Raw genomic sequence first — 15,222 nt, forward strand, 5'->3', positions numbered from 1 at the left:
GTGGCAGCACACAGCCAAGGTCTGAGGCACAGAGAGAGGTGGAACGTTGTGTCACACTAATGGGTCTGGGGCACGAGATGAACGAACCCTGGGAAGCCACAGCACAGATTGGACCATGAATAAACAACTGTGGTATTCAACTTTCTTCCTTCCTATTGGGATGAGAAGGACAAATCTGACCTAGTCATGGAAGTAGTTTTTCCAAAACAATCCTTTTAATATGATGGGGTTAGACAGAAAGAAAATGAAATCATGAAATTTTCAGGAAAATGGATGGATGATGCTAAAAGAGAATCCAAACTTGAAGAAAAAAACCCACATGTTCTCCCTTATGTGACCCTTCTAGCTTATAATGGATACCTGTTCCTATGTAACAAGGTGGGGCAGTCTAAAACTTGGAGAGGCCACGATAGAGTCCTATCAGGTGGTGAGGAAGGACACACGAGTCACAACAGAGGATAAAAGCCTAACCTTTTCCTGGTTTTAACTGTTATATTTTCCCCTTTCTCACAGTAGATGCTGGAATTCAGCACTCTGTGCACTGAAGTAGTAAGAATGATGTTTTTGTATTCCCAAATAACCCACCATATAATAATGCCTTTGAAGCAGTGACTGTGGAAGTTGGGCTTGATTCTTACTTCTACTCCCCGTTAGTGCAATGGCAATCAGGTGTGACTGGCCAGGGAGCACACCTGTCACAGTGATACACTTGCGAAAAGGGATTTGAAAACATTGTTCTGGTAGGAGGGTCCTGTGATCTTAACCTTTCTATTTTTCTTTTGTTTAAAACAATTTCAAAAATAATTTGAGGCAGGGGCTCATTTGTATCTTTAGCTGGTCTGGAACTCACTGTGTAGACCAAGCTGGTCTCAAGCCCACAGAGATCTGCCAGCTCTGTCTCCAGACTACTAGGAGTCAAGGCATGTGCACCACCCCCAACTTGCACATCATTCTGCTCTAGCATTATTTCATCTGTAAAGTCTGTTGCTTTAAGACTCAAAATAGAGTTCTTAAAATTAAAAAACAAACCAATCATGATAAATGCACCATTCAGTTCCAGGTTTTCAGGCTTATTTGGCTAGACATACATTGGCTTTCTGGCCTCGGATCCTTCCTTGAATTGTATACATGTATGTTTTGAGACAGGATCTCTTCTGTAGCCCAGACTGTCCTTGAAATTTCCTACCCCGGACTCCTGAATGCTAGGATCACTGATTGGTACCACCTCAAACACCCATAAATATTGTTGAAATGTCACTGTGTGTTCAATACAGAGACACGGACAAGAAGCTATGGCTATTGTCTACCACTTTAAGGATTAGCATATTCCCAGAGGTCAGTCTCCACAGTAAACTGATGTTAGGCTGACAGAAAACAGTGACTTTCCTGGGAGGGTGGTCTGAGTATATCCAGGTCAAGCCAGATCAGAAAGGCTAGTCCAGGTGTTCAGCTAAACCTCCAGCTCACTCCTGCATGATCCAGAAAGCTTCACTCCTGTCCATCCCAAACCCACTCACTCAGAGAATCTCCAACAAAGACTTGCCAAAAAGTTCAAAACCTGCATTGGTGACTATTGAAACTTCCTTTCCTGATGCTGCCTGCAGCCTAAGTCCCTGCCTAGGCAGTCAGCTTTTGACCATGCTTGGGTACAAACTCAGTTTGTGGTGGACATCACCACACCTATATCACTCCTCACCTATAGCCTATAAAGTATCCCTTCTTTCATTTGTGGGCACGACTTCTCCCACCTCAAACTCTGGGACTGGAGAGCCCACCTGGGAGTTGCTTTGCTCAAATAAACCTGTTGATAATATTTTCAAATCAGCTTGAGCCAACTTACTGTCTCTGTTGAGAAATCTATTATTAGGGCACACAGCCTATTACCAAGTCCAAAGCCAGACAAGATTAAGCTTGTACCTGACTGTGGCCGTTGTTATTTGGGGCTATTGCCATGTCAGCAGAAATACATGGACCATATCTATATAAGACTGTGATGTGACGTAGCCACCATTAGGTGATGTCAACAGTTCCTGCACTGCAATCATCACCAGGCTGGAGGAGTTCAGGGTGAAAAGCTATGTGTCTATCTTCCTGGGTAGTCGGAGGCCTGATGTTATGCATGGCTTACCTACCACAGAGGAGACTCTTGTCTCTGTCACAACCTTCACCTGTCACGTGCTTTTTCTCCCATTGTCTTCAGGCCCATTGAAAAGAATCAAGGCACTTGGGAATTTGAGGGTTCCAGTAACTCAGATGGGAGCTCGACTCAGAGGCCTGAGCAGGGTTGGTAGTGGTAAGGTGAGCATGGGGTTTGCAACATTAGGAAGAATGGTTGGACGTGGTGATGATTTGGGAATGCAAGTATCCAATGAGAATGCTCTTTGCTGCAGATAATCGAAACCTTTCTTCATGTCAGAAAAAAAGTCACCAGGCACCTTAAATTCTAGCACTCAGGAGGTAGAGGCAGGAGGATCTCTGCAAGTTCAAGCCTGGCCTGATCTACAGAGGGAGTTCCAGAACAGTCAGGGCCATACAGAGAAACCCTGTCTTGACCTCACCTGACAAAGTACTGTTGTCTGAACAGCAGATCTCTGGCTAGGGCCAGCTGTGGGGCCCGAATGTGGAACACTCCTACATTCTTTCTTTCGACTCTGCCCTAAGTGCCTAGCGTTGTTTTGATACCAACAGAAGGAGTCTAAGGAGATGTGCTGGTCTGGGAAGCAGAGGGCAAGCTCATGCTAGGGTTTTACTTTATTCTTCCCCCTTCGCGTATGAGTCCAAAGCATAGTTAGATTGTTGGAGGTTTTGCTTATTTGGTTTGGGGGTCTCACTCTGTGGTCCACACTGACCTCAAATCACATGGTTCCCTGCAGCATTTCTGAGGCCGAATCTAGAGCTCAGAGAGTATGGTCCAGGAAGTACCCTTTTTTCTAGCAGCTTTTGCCTTCACCTACCTAGGTACTTTCCTACCTGTGGCAAAGACGGCCCTGCCACACCATGGCCATTTTTCTGCTGGAAGGAAAAGTGCAGCTGCTTCTCACCAACTGTCACTAATCAGTGTCACGCTGGACACACAGATGAAGTAGTGTCTGAATATGGCATTGCGATATTTGCTGTCATTTGGGCTTTTTCATATTTTTGATTTAATCCTTTTCATTTTATTGGTTGTTTTTTGAGAGTCAGGTTTTCCTGTAGCCCAGGTTGGCCTCAAATTCCATAGGTAGGAGATGACCTTCAATTCCTGTTCCTCCTGCCTTCATCTCCCAAGTTCTAGGATTACAGGCATGAACCTTTCTTGCCTGGTTCATTTTTCATTTTTTGTTAGTTCCCAAAAGCTGTGTCTATGGTTGTTAAGCAATCACCAGTCAACAGGAACACAGTACAGATGTTTCTCCAAATGTTGGGTGTAGCCTGCTGTGTGTTGGGGAGTCACAAAGGAAACCACAGTCTCCAGTCTTAAGAAGCTTCATGTGTATCAGTTAGCACCACAAATGAGGTAGACAACTATCTGGGTTCAAATCCCAGTTCTACCTGTACCAGCCATGTGACTTTGAATCAATGACTCGTCCTCACTGTTGGTTTCACTATCTGTGAAGTGAGATGACCATGATGGCACAGGAGTCTCTGTTTATTGAAACGGTGTCTCTCTGTGTAGTCCTGGCTGTCCTGGAACTCACTATGTACATACGCCAGGCTGCCTTTCTTTTAACACATTCTAAAACAAGTCTTATGCTTAGGTTTTGAATACAATATTTCTTTTTATCCAGTTTTTATTTTATACAGAATCAAAGCCCATCCATGGGTTAGAGATGGCTCAATGGTTGGAATTTGCTGTGTAATCATGAGGATCTAAGTTTGGATCCCAGCACCCATGTAACTCAATAAGTAACTATAACCCCAGAACTTGGTTGGGTGGAGGATGGAGGTCAGAGATTGAAGGATTTATAGGCTGTTAGCTGCCAGCCTGATCAAAACATAGGCAATTCGGGTAATTCAGGTAAAGGGAGAGACAATGGAGAAGGGTCCCTGACACTGCTTTCTGGCCTTATATACTTGTGCATAAAACACATGTTCACACACACACCCATACACACTCACACTCCATCCCAGAGGGTGGCATTCACCGTGACTGCCGCATCAGGGCTCCCTCTCAGCCCTGCCAGCCACCTCACAGCTAAGCCATCACATCCCAAGAGGGAAAAACCTGGATCTGTCTTGCCAACACTCCGAATCAACTAATGTCTTTGATGTCATTTCCTGAGACCAAGCTCTCTGCTTCCTCTTTCCCACAGAGGAGAAAACAAATACCTAAATGCAGTCATTTTGGAAGTCTTTGAAAACATTTTGCTTTAGGTGTGTCTGTTTTTAGGTCACTTATGTAACAATACTTGAGAAACGGTTGCAACTTTGAATGTAATGAAAGCCTATAATGCTGGGCGAATTTGCAGATATATTTAGGCTTTTTTACATAGAGATAAAATTTTAACGCACTTATTTTAAAATTGTTAATCAATCAATCAACCAATCGAATTTACTTATTAATTTGAGAGAGGGTCTCACATGCAGCCTTGACTGGCCTGGAACTCGCTTTGTACATCAGACTGGCTCAGACGCACCTGCCTCTGCCTCTGCTGGGATTAAAAGTGAAAACCATGACAACCCAGCCATGATTAGCTTTTATTTACTCATGAAGTTATTGTTTTGTGGAGCTGGAGATGGATCCCAGAGGCTTGAGCATGCTAGGCAAGAGCTCTACCACTTTGTTACATTAAATATTAATTTGTTTGTTTCTTTGAAACAGGGCTTTGCTATATATCTCAGGCTGGCTTCACAATACCATCCTGCTGCAGTTTCACAAGTGTTGGGACTATAGGAGTGCATCACATCCTTCCACCAAATCACCTCTTTTAAAGCCGGAGGAGCAGAGATCCTTTCGTAGAAAAACCAACGAAAGTAGGCTACCTTCTCCATTATTAAGTAACATTCGTTTAATAAGGAAATCTGGAAGCTATGGAAAATCAAATGGGAAGGAATCACCTCTGGCCCCAAACAGAAATAAAATCCCTACAGCAAATACTTTAATATATTTTCTTCCAAGCATTTACAGACTTATGGACTGTCTTTAGTATAGTTGTAATTAAGGTATTAATAACTTTTGAGGGAGGATGTCATGTAACTCAGATGATCCTAAAATTCACTCTATAGTCTATGATGGTTTTTAGCTTGTGACGCTCCTGTCTCTGCCTTCTCAAAGCTGTAGTCAGTAACCCATTGCTCCACAAGGTGCTAGGGATCCATCCCAAGGCTTTGTGTGTGTGCGTGCTGGGCAGGCATTCCACCAACTGGACTACGTCCCTGGTCTAAATACTGACTTTAAGCAGTTTTAAGATTTATTTATTTACTTTCTGTGTGTGCGTGTTGCCCTGACACATTTCTGTACACTACGGGAGCCTGGTGTCTACAGAGGTCTGAAGAGAGCATGGGCTGGCTACCTTGGACCTGGATTTGCACGTGGTTGTACTCACCTTATGGCTGCTGGGAACTGAACCTGAGACCTTTTGCAAGAGAAATAAGTGCTCTCAACCCCTCGGCCCTCTCTCCGGTCCTCTAATGTAATATTGGTTTCATTTCATTTCCATTGATCAGCATTTCCCATGTTGCTATAATGGCTTTGTAAAAATTTGCCAGGTGTGGTGGCATGCCTTTAATCTGAGCACTGGGGAGCCAATGGCAGGCAGATCTTTGTGAGTTCAAGGCCAGTCTGGTCTACATAGTAAATACCAGGACAGTCAGAACTATGCAGTTAAAACTCTGTCTTAAAACTTAAAAGGGAAAAACTTTTTTATAATATTTACATGGTATTTCACTATATTTAATTATTTAGTTTTCCATTATCAAATACTTAATTTAAAATGTACAACTAATAATTATCAAATGATACCATCAATTTTTTCCCTATTTTTTTTTCTATCATTTGGGACTACTGCCATTCAAATATTGTTTCCCATTTCCTGAGTTGTTCATCCCAACAAAGGCTACCATTGACCATTGTGAAAACCTGCAGTGAGCTCAAACTCTTCCCACCGTCTGTCCGTTCTGTCTTCTAGCGGAATGTGGTGTGCCGCCTCTAGCTCACTTTCATCTCAGTCCACCGAGTTAGCGTCCAGTCAGCTTTCCTGTGTCCCTCCAGACCCACGGAAACTCCTGCTCAGCGATCATGGTTAGAGACAATTTTGAGTGTCCTGTTGTCTTATTTAATATTGCCCTTGTCTTTTAGGAGTTTCTTCAGCCAGCTCGCACCTGTGTCTGTGCCCTCTGCTGCAGTTGTGACACAGTGTGCCCTTCTCTGTCTGAGAGCTGTGGGGCTCTTGTACACCTTGTGACCTCTGTTTCAGGTGCCTTTTGTCCCAGTGTTAGAGGAATCGCCCTTTCTCTAGAAAGCCTTTTCCAGCTCCCCGCCTGGGTCTGGGCTGTAATTCAGCTGGACTAGCTCTTACCTGACATCCAGTTGACCCTGAGATGAATAAGCAGTGGTATAAGCAGGTGTTGTGCTCCTGCCCTACCTGGGTAATCAGGGGGTCCTCACACTTGGTTGCACAGAGAATTTGAGGCCAGCATGGACTGAAGAGACACTGTAAAGATAGACAAACACCAACTTTCCTGCTTTGCCATTCCTGGTTTCCTACCCCATCCCCAGGCCTCCAATTCTCAAACATTCTTCTTATCTGTTTGTCTGAGACAGAGTCTCAAGTAGCAAGCTGCCCTCCAACTCTCTGTGTAGCCAAGGGTGACCTTTAATTCAAGGTCCTCCTTCCTCCCCCTGCCCCAGTACTGGCATTACCTACCTGCATGCACCGCCATGGCAGGGTCCTGGGATGCTGGGAATTGAACCCAAGGCTTTATGCATGCTAGGCAAGTACTCTACCAACTGAGCTACATTCGTAGCCTAGAAAGCCATTCTTGGGGGTTGGGGAACTTCCTTTTTTACTCAAAGATAGGTTCTAACAGGTCCACCTTTGCACTCCGACTCAGAGCTAGGCTCCCGATAGATAGCCAGGCACCCTTGAGGACAGCACTCGCCATTCCTCTCCAATTCTGCCTCTTTCAGTGCAGATTTCTCTCTCCATTGCTACCACACAAGGTTGTATGGTGAAACTTCATTAGGCCAGCTCTCCTTTTATTTGAAGGACACTGTATGGATACTATCGTATTTCCTAAGCGGAAACTTCCATTATGGGACCAGAGTGTTCAAGAAATGCATGCGGCAAGAACCCTGGAAACACAGAAAGTACTTCCTTTCGCTGGACCCTGATTGGCAGGCTCACTACTGTCCTGTCGGTGGCCTCCACAGCCCTTCTAGGGTCTCAGTGCCAAGGGGAAGAGAAGTCCAAAGCCGGGCCTGAGGACAAGCAAGCCCCTGATGAAACATGACTTGCTACCTTTCACGCTTCAGTGCTTGTTTTATTCAAAAATGTGAAAAAAAAAAACAAACCAATTTTAATGAGCAAACTAAAATACCCGTCTTCTTTTACCTTAATTTGAAAAGATTCACGGGACAATTATGTGTCAGGTTAGAGAGAGGTAGAGGCAACTTCTCTTGACCAGTCTCGGCCTCCCCCACCTTCCCCACGGGTCGGGTCACCTCAGCTTTTTGGTAGTTATTGCTTTCTGAGCCTTTGCGATCATTCCCGTCTAACCCCTTCTGAGCTAGAGTCCTGCCCTCCCAACAGGAAGCGATCTTTCTGCTTTCAGGCGAGCCACACGCCTCCCAGCCTGCCAGCAGCTCCAACTAATTAGCACACGTGATGGGAATTGGAAACAAAGTCGCCAACAATAGGAGCGTGGGAACCCCGGCCGTGCCGCAGTTCCAGCACCCCTCCCCCGCCTGCTCCGAGCAGAACCATGGGCCTCCCGGGCCGCGTCCCCGAGGTGGGTCGTCCCTCAATCTTGGCTCCCTGATGGTCTGAGCTCTTGCAAGGTCCAGCTGGAGATCAGTCACAGAATGTCGATCAGAGCTTGGGAAGAGCAACCGTTACCAAATATTCTTTCGACAGGTTAGTGGCCCGACCACTTCGTTGATCAGTGTCCAGTCCCACCTTGAGGTTCAGGGACCCTGCTGTGGCGGTGCCAAGGAGACGACTCATTGTGCTAAGCAGAGGAGGGGTACCGCCCTTTCCTATCCTGTAGAGCCAAATCTGGACCAGAAGTCCAGCGGCCAGCGTCCTTAACCTAGGAGCTCCTCCTCTGGGTCTTTTTCCTGGGAGCCCCTCAACCGGCTAGAAGCAACCCCAGGTTCAGGATAGTTAATGGTCTCCTGTATTGAGGTGGCCCCAGGAGAGGCGAATGGAAACACAGTTTCCAGTCCGGGACACCAACTACTTAAAAACGCCCAGCTTTATTGAGATAGAATTTATACACAACTCACCCACTTAAGATACATGGTTGGGTTGATTTTAGTGACTTTCTAGATACTCACTAACACCAGTTGATCTTTGAATACGTTCAGTTTTTAGAAACAAAAACTTGACTGGAACATAGCTCAGAAATACAGCTCAAGCACGGACAAGGCCCTTGGTTCAGTCTCCAGTACTGTAGTGTGCGCGCGCACAAAACCATCCGGTACCCTGGACTATCTTCACATCTCTGCTGTCGTCTTACAGACCCGTGTGATCTTCCGGCTTGGTTTCTTTCACTTGCCATGTTCTTCAGGGTCCATCTAACCTGTACTATACATCAACATCAACAGCAGCACTTGTTTCTCATTCTCCAATAATACTACACTACAGGGATGTGAATCACATTTGTTGATGGACACTGGAGTTGTTCCCACAATGTGAGCATTATGAAGAATTATGGCTGTTCATGCAGGCTTCTGGTGAGCAGCTGCTTTTTTCATGACTAGATAACCGGAAATGGAATTGTTCATTTGAAAGTAAATTTGCATTTGGTTTTCAGAAAAAAAACAAAAGTCCCAGGTGGCTTCTGAATTGGCCTAGACTTCCCAACCACAATGCAGGTTAGTCTCTGTTTTCTTTTTCTCCAGGTCCACCAGCTATGGCCATTTTACAACCAAGTATATGAAGATATCTCAATAATAAGATAAAATAAATGGATGATCCCTAAACTTTCCCCAGTGTGGATTTCTGAGGTCGTTCTGGGAGTAAGAACTGTGACTTGCTCCATATATTCAAAGGGTTAATGATATGAATGACAACTTACTTGTCAGCTGCTAAAAGCAGTATTATCACTGGTTAGGGGTTTGGGACTGAAATACAAAGTTGATTGTTTTTATTTCTCTATATATTTCTAGCTGACATTTGGAGTTGGACAAGAACGCCCCAGTTCGGGACTGACTCCATGGGATACTCCCCCATCCCACTTCCAACCCCTGGTTTCCACTGCCTGTAGCAGGCAGAGTCCCATATGTGTGGTTAAAAATGGTCCTGTATGATTCTAAACCATCAGCTGGCAGTAAACCCTCAGTTTGAGCTGTTGTGCACCCTCAGAGACTTTTCCTGGAGCCAGAGAGTTTAATCAGGGTTGATATTTGTTTAGTTATGAGCATAAACTCTCACAGAAGAGTCCGCTTTTCTCATAGGGGCTGTGATGCTTTTGTTGACTTGACTGGCTATGGATCACCAAAGGGACAGTTTACTCTGCTATAGTAAGAAATGCAGACCGTGTGATTACGGCAGTGACACGGTAGGAGGATCGTCCCTTGCCTTAACCTGTTTATTTTGCACATTCAAATGACTATCAGGATTTGACGTTTTTAAAAATAGGTCTTTTCCCTCAATGGGAAACTGTTCTGTATAATGATTAAGATACATTCCTTTTAGAAGGAGAAGCCACATTTAACTCAGAAGAGGCAAACACCGTATATGAAGCACCGCTCACTGGCTAAGTGCTTGGTGAAGCATTGGTTTTGTTGTGATGCCACCTTGGCTACGTATTAGGGTCACCTGGAGGCTTTTACAGTATATATATTAATTTATGCTGAAGTCTGGCAAAAACAATATATACATTTTACAGCATATATTCTATATATACTGTAAACCATATATACAATTTTACAGTATATATACTTATATATACATATATACTGTAAAAAATACGTTTTTGCCAAACTTCAGCATAAATTAATTAAATCTAAAACCCTGGATCCTTCTGGGAAGTGGGATGCTGAGACGTTGCTAATGACAGTATTTTCCACCAGGCCTCTAACAACCCCAAGTACAATGGGGTGGAAGGTGGCCTCACCCACTGCTTCTGAAGGCACAGCTTGAGGAGCAATGGCTTCACCTGGCAATGAGACTGAAATGCAAGTCCATGGCCCCAAACTCCAGGACAGAGGCATCAGCGTGGGTGCTGTAGTTAAGAGTCCACAGTTCTGCTGGGTTCTGTAGAAGGTTGTCAGCCTTCTACTTGACTTTTCCTTTGGAGTCATCCGAGGGCTTAAGTTCTGACACCTAAGTTTTGTCCCCAGAGGTTGTGATGTCTGTTATCTTGTGATATGACCTAATGATTTAAATTTTATTAGAAAAAAGATCCCTGAATGATTCTAGTATGAGGTCCAGTTTCAAACCATAGAGCTGACTTAGCAATTCCTAAATCATCGCTAAGGAACATTTTTTGAAAATGAATTCTTAAGCCCAATCCAGTTTGATGACCTGTGGTAGTATCCTTGAACCCATGTTATTCTGACGTGTACTGCCTTCAGTGGAGTTCTAGGAGTATAGGTGTGTGTGTGTGTGTGTGTGTGTGTGTGTATGTGTGTATTTGTGTGTGTGCTCATGTGTGTACTCCCCACTATCTCTCTCTCTCTCTCTCTCTCTCTCTCTCTCTCTCTCTCTCTCAAATACAAATGGTATTTGTATACATCAAAGTTCATTACAAAACTGTACACTTGGACAGCTGTGGCAGCACATACCTTTAATACCAGCAGAGGCAGGTGGATCTCTGTGGATTCAAAACCAGCTTGGTCTACTTAGCAAGTCCCAGGTCAGCCAGGGCTATACTAATGAGACAAAGAAATAAAAACTACAAAACAAAAAACCCACTGTGGACTACAGCCCTCAGAGGAACACAGTTTCCCTGTTTATATCATTAAAACATATTACTAAATTCTGTTATTACCATTGTAATGTACACTTTACTTTTCATTATTTTGTAGCTTTGAAAGATGGCCTCATCTATGGCTTTGTCTTTTATTTGTTCATTTATTTGGCACTCAGATATTTGAGCATTTCATTTGATACAGGAAGACAATGGTTTCCTTTATTGTCCGTGGAACCCTTCCCATGGGAAATTTATTTTGAGAGCCATGATTTCTCAAGATAGGCAGCAACTTTTTTTGATAGCCCAACTCTAACCATCACCACTACAACTATCTTTATATTCAGAAGGCTTAAACTGGGAATTTAAGACACATCCCTAATTCCCCAGACAAGTACCTGGTCCTTACCATTCTGGAGAACTCGGCAGATCTCAAAGCTACACAACGAAATACCATGCATCTCAAGCTCTCTGGGCAGAGTGAGGCTCAGCAGCTTTGTTTCCTTCTCAGCTTTGCCTGTGTAATCAGGCTTCACCACCAGCCCAGACAAATGGCTTCCTAAGATAACGGATTGCAGACATGGTCCTTGGACCAACAGTCACCTTGATTTCAGGTGACACACACTAGATGCTGATAGTCACTGTTTCTGGCTACAAAATGGGAAGTGACTTTTTGTTTGTTTTGTAAATTTTTTGCATACAGTTGAGACCATTCTAGAATCTTCTACTGTAGCCCAGGCTAGCCTTAGACTCACACTGCCCTTCCTGGCTCAGTCTCCAAATGCTAGGGTTACAGGCTTGGACACGATTTTTGATGCAGTGTTACTTCTATCCACCGACAGGATTGAGTGCTGATCAGTGCCCGCCCATAGCTCATTCCCCAGGATCTTTCATCCCTGGAAACACAGTCTTCATCAGGCTCATTCCTAGAAGATCCCAACACTAGGATTTTCTCCCATAAGCCATTTACAATCACCTCAACTACAAGCACACACACTCTGGTTCTGCTCTAACAGATTGTGGCACTCACTACTTCCTTGCCCTCAGGGCATTTTAACTCACACCTCCCTGGGCTGTCAGTCCTCCTGTTTGCTTACCCTTGAGGGTGTCCTTTCTACAAGGCCCAGACAACCACATCCTCCCCTTTCTCTGTTCCTAACTCAACAGAGGTAATAGGACCAAAGGCAACAGCTTACTCTTGACCTGTTGCATCAAAACATAGAACCTGAGCTCCTCTTTTTTCCTGTTATCCTCTAAACATGAATTCTGGCTTGCACTAAAGAAATGTGGGTTGTGACGACTCAGAGGTCACCACATGTTGCTCATTGTTTTACTCTTTTTGCTCTTTTGGGGTCTGCCACCCAGCTCCCAAACAAACCACCGAAGAGTCTTATTCCTTCCTATAAATACCCGGTATTAGCTTGGTTTGTTTTTATCCAGCTTTTCTTAACTTAAACTCTCCTGTCTATCTTTTGCCTCTGGGCTTTTACCTTTCTCTATTTCTGTATACCTTTCATGACTTCTTATTCTGTTACTTGCTGTGTAGCTGGGTGACTGCCTCTTCTTTTTTCTTGCTCCACCTCCTCTTCCTTCCAGATTCCTCCTTCTATTTATAATCTCTACCTGCCAGTCCTGCCTATCTTTTCTTCTGCCTCGCTATTGGCTAGTCATCTTTTTTATTAGACTGTCAGGTGTTTTAGACAGGCAAAGAGGATCACAGCTTCAAAGAGTGAAACAAATACAGCATAAGCAAAAGCAACACATCTTTACATTATTAGACAAATGTTCCACAGCATAAACAAAAGCAACACACCTTAAAATAACATTCTACAACTACATGTGTGTACATGCTTGAGCACGTGCGCGCGCACACACACACAAACACACACACATGAATGCCAATGAGCACTAACTGTGATGTGCTCTGTGTTTCTACTGTGTTTACAAAGTTTACTACTATGGTCTTAAGGATGGTAAATTCTGGGAGGCAGAATATTTAGCATATATAATATAGTTCTCTTACAGAAAACATTACCATTCAGAAAGCAGAATCCTGTATATAAATATGATGGTTGGTATTGTCAATTTAATGTGGTTTATAATCATTATAGAAACAAGTCTCTGGGTTTTCTTATAAATTATTTCCTAGACTGGGTTACCCGAAGTACAAAGGCTCACCCTAAATGTAAGTGGCACCATCCAATGGGCTGGGACTTTTGGGCAATAACAAAATAGTGAATGAACATAAGAATATATCATTTTGCTTTCTGAAGTGGACAGCCCCCTTTGGCTATACCACCCCCACCATTGGGACTGTATCCCCTGGAGCCTTAATCCAAAATAAACCTTTTATTACTCAAGCTGCTTTTGTCTGATATTTTCTCACAGCAATGAGTTAAGTAACTAACACAGAAATTTGTGTCAAACTAAGAATGAATTCTACAGTCAAATTTCAAGTAGCAAAAGAAAGTTCAACAGACATGGCAAATGAGAAACAGGTAGTAGTAGCTCCACAGCTCTTTGTGCTCTGACCCACAGTGTTAGAGGAAACAAGGATAGTGATGAACTCAGGACTAAGAAAGTGTTAATGTAAGCCAGTATCAGAGTACACTTTTAAAGTCACCAGCTGTCAGAAAACTGAGTGATTTGTTCTCCCTAACCACTAAAATTATAGGAACTCTTAGTACTGGGCATGGAACTACTCCATGAGGCGTATTTTACAGAAGTCTTGAAACTCATGGCTGTTTATTCTCAGAAAACTATGCTTATAGGATGTGTTTAACAGTTCCTGGCTTGAGTTCTGTTTGGTGGAGTGGGCCTTCAATCCAAGCAGAAAGTAGATGGTTAACAGCGTTGTACCCCTGTTGCCGAGTGGGCTTATCTTGCTAGGCCGGTAGCTACTGTAGCCCACACAGTTCACAGCTGAGTGAAGTTCATGGTTATTTTCCTACCCCAGGAAACATGAATGGAATCTTCAGCAGTAGGAAAGCAGCCAGAAGGGGGGAGGTTCCTAGGCCTGCAGCAGCTCGGTTTCTCTTTTTGATGACTTAAGTATGTAGTGTCTTCAGCAAAAGGTCTTACCATCAGGTTTTGCAGGGTCACTGAGAACAATGGCAATACATGTAATGTTGGGTGGAGTCTATGAGACTCCACCGACCAACAACTTCAAAAGAAGTAACAGTTCTGACACTATGTTTTTATTTGGTTTCCAGTTGCTTCTGAGAGGCATTGTCTGCACTCTCCCTGCAACCTCCTTAAACTCATTTCTATATGTGACTAGTTTTAGGATGTTTCTATAGTACTATGTTTTCAAGTGTTTTTTCAAAGGTTTTTCCACTGTGTAATAATCCTTCTGTACACTCAGAATATATGTTATTATGATTGGTTTAACAAACAAGCTGACTGCCCAGTAACTGAACAGGATAAAGTCAGGTGGAAAAGTGAAACAGAGAATGATGGGAGAAAGAGGGATGGAGTCTGATGTTACCAGTCAGATGCGGAGGGTGCAGGAGATGAATGTGCCATGCTAATAAAGGTACCACCACATGGCAGTGCATAAATGTAGGTTAACTTAAAATGTAAGAGTTAGCTAGTAATAAGCCTGAGCTATTGACTGAGCATTTCTAAGTAATACTAAGTCTCTGTGTAAGTTATTTGGGAACTGGTGGACGGGTCTGAAACTTCCACCTACAATCTTTAGTGTTATTATCTCTCCACATACTCCTAAGGATGAGTATTTTTAACAAAAGCTTTGAAAGAGAGGCATTGTGGCCCATTTATGAAATTCACACTCAGGAGGCAGGAGCAGTAGGAGGATAGGAGCAGAACGCTAGGTGAACTACATAGTGAGTTCCAGGCCAGCATGGCTACAGTTTGAAAACCTGCCTCAAAAACAAAACAAAAACCCCAAAGTTACTTTAAATATTTGTTATAGTGATTCTGTAGGGACCAAGAGTCTGAGGTAACGACATGATTGTAGACATACATACGGGGACAAATTGAACTATCTCTAAGTCAAATATATTGTGTCATATAAAATATGGCTCATATTTAAAATCTATTCCATACTTTACCAATTGAACTTTCTGGTTCTGTACTCCCCCCATTATGGTGGAAAATAAATTAATTTAATCCCCCAAAGTGCTGAAGGTGTAGCTAAGTGGGAGA

Source organism: Microtus oregoni, unplaced genomic scaffold, assembly GCF_018167655.1.
Source record: "Microtus oregoni isolate MIOR12 unplaced genomic scaffold, Mior012 000034F_ref0000314, whole genome shotgun sequence".
Taxonomy (NCBI): domain Eukaryota; kingdom Metazoa; phylum Chordata; class Mammalia; order Rodentia; family Cricetidae; genus Microtus; species Microtus oregoni.